This window comes from Prunus avium, unplaced genomic scaffold (genome assembly GCF_965620075.1).
Source record: "Prunus avium unplaced genomic scaffold, drPruAviu1.hap1.1 HAP1_SCAFFOLD_42, whole genome shotgun sequence".
Classification (NCBI taxonomy): domain Eukaryota; kingdom Viridiplantae; phylum Streptophyta; class Magnoliopsida; order Rosales; family Rosaceae; genus Prunus; species Prunus avium.
The window spans coordinates 215,001-217,500 of record NW_028276900.1 but is presented as its reverse complement, the minus strand read 5'-3'; positions in this window follow the sequence as shown (position 1 = coordinate 217,500).

Sequence of the window (2,500 nt, the reverse complement as noted above, 5' to 3'; positions counted from 1 at the left end):
AAGCGGAAGCCTACCATGGCGTAAAAATGTCGACAGAATTTTTCGACATTTGAATAATGGGGTTTGACAAGGTTTGAAAAATTCAATAAAAATGGTAGGCTTGAATGTCGACAAAGTGACGCGAAGCGGAAGCCTACCATGGCGTAAAAATGTCGACAGAATTTTTCGGACCTTGTCCTGCCATGGGCTGCGCGCAGCATGCCGGCAGTCTGTGCGCAGCGTGCGCACAGCATGTCGGCAGCGTGCGCGCTGCTGAGCCTGTCGACAGAAATTTTCGAAACTTGTCCTGCCATGCGCGCGCGCAGCTTGCGCGCGGCGTGCGCGCAGCATGCCGGCAGCCTGCGCGCAGCATGCCGGCAGCCTGCGCGCAGCATGCCGGCAGCCTGTGCGCAGCGTGCGCGCTGCTCAGCCTGTCGACAGAAATTTTCGAAACTTGTCCTGCCATGCGCGCGCGCAGCGTGCGCACAGCATGCCGGCAGCGTGCGCGCAGCATGCCGGCAGCGTGTGCGCAGCGTGCGCGCTTGGGAGCCTGGCCGCAGAATTTTTCGAAACTTGCAATGCCATGCGCGCGCACAGCGTGCGCACAGCATGCCGGCAGCGTGCGCGCAGCATGCCGGCAGCGTGTGCGCAGCGTGCGCGCTTGGGAGCCTGTCGACAGAATTTTTCGAAACTTGCCATGCCATGCGCGCGCACAGCTTGCGCGCAGCGTGTGCACAGCATGCCGGCAGCGTGCGCACAGCATGCCGGCAGCGTGTGCGCAGCGTGCGCGCTTGGCAGCCTGTCGACAGAATTTTTCGAAACTTGCCATGCCATGCGCGCGCACAGCTTGCGCGCAGCGTGTGCACAGCATGCCGGCAGCGTGCGCACAACATGTCGGCAGCGTGCGCGCTCGGGAGCCTGTCGACAGAATTTTTCGAAACTTGCCATGCCATGCGCGCGCACAGCTTGCGCGCAGCGTGCTGATTCTGTCGACAGCGAGGCTAGCGAAACTTCTCCTGCCATGGCGTGCGCGCAGCGTGCTGACTCTGTCGACAGTGAGGCTAGCGAAATTTGTCTTGCCATGGCGTGCGCGCAGCTTGCGCAGCGTGCGCGCAGCCTGTGCGCAGCGTGCGTGCAGCTTGCGCATTCGGTCGACAGTGAGGCTAGCGAAACTTGTCCTGCCGTGGCCTGCGCGCAGCCTTCGCGCAGCATGCGCGCAGCATGTGCGCAGCATGCCGGCAGCCTAGTTCCAGATTTTTTCAAATGTCGACAGAATTTTTCAAACCTTGTCAAACCCCATTTTTATTGAAATTTCCTCGCACAATAAGCTCCCCATAAGTAGTCTATGATTTTTAGGACCTTCTCCAAGTTACAAAACTAAAAAATTCCTCCCGGATTTGTTTTAATGATTTTTTCAATTTTACGACTTCTAAAAATAATAAAAAATACTTCCCGACTTCAAATATTTATGAAACTTTTTCCCATCAGAGATTGCATGTTTCTTAGTATCCCTGCAAAAAATCACGTCCAAATACCTTGTATTGAATTATTTAGAGCCCATTATGACTCCTCGCGCATAGGTGATGTCTCTTCCTGTCAAAGGGCTAAATGCATAAAATGCTATATAGGGGGGTGTGTGTTGCCTGCATATGCATGGCAGCCCATGCCCTCCTAGCTGCAGCCCCCTTCCCCCACGCCACACCCATGTCATGTTGCCTCGATATGTTGCCTCGGTATTATGGGTTTGGTGTCGGGGTCGGGGGGCTGCCACCCATGGCGGTGGTGGCCGGAATCCGGCCGCCGCCACCACGCCGCCGCCATGGGTGAGGGGGAAAAAAAAAGGCGTGGAAAGTTGCGAAATGGGGTTGTCTAGGCTTTTTTTTGGCATGGAAGAGCATGGAGTGCTAGGAACTCCTTCTCAAATGCGCGGGCATGTCGACCACAACCTCATTTCGCAACAACAACCACCCGTGTGGGGTGGCGGTGGGTGGATAGTCGCGGATTGGGGCTTGCCAAGCCAATGTTTTCAAAAAAATTCATCAAAATTAAAAACAAATGCTTTGTTGCCTTCGGATTTGTGGGCGAGCGGTGAGTCGGAGTGGAGCCGGTAAAGTTTAACCTCGGTGTGCATGGTTGTTTTTAGAAACTCAATCCAATGCCGGGGACGTTGAAAGTGACGCTCTTATGAGTTGCAAACCCGCAAGATTTAAAGAACCTTTTCAAAAAAATTTCAAACCAACAAGATTTAAAAACAGAAATTTTCATCAAAATGAAAAACAAATGTTTTGTTGCCTTCGGACTAGTGGGCGAGCGGCGAGTCGGAGCGGAGCCGGTAAAGTTTAACCTCGGTGTGCACGGTTGTTTTTAGAAACTCAATCCAATACCGGGGACGTTGAAAGTGACGCTCTTATGAGTTGCAAACCCACTAGATTTAAAGAACCTTTTCAAAACAATTTCAAACCAACAAGATTTAAACCAACAAAATTAAAAACAAATGTTTCGTTGCAAACAAATTGTGGGC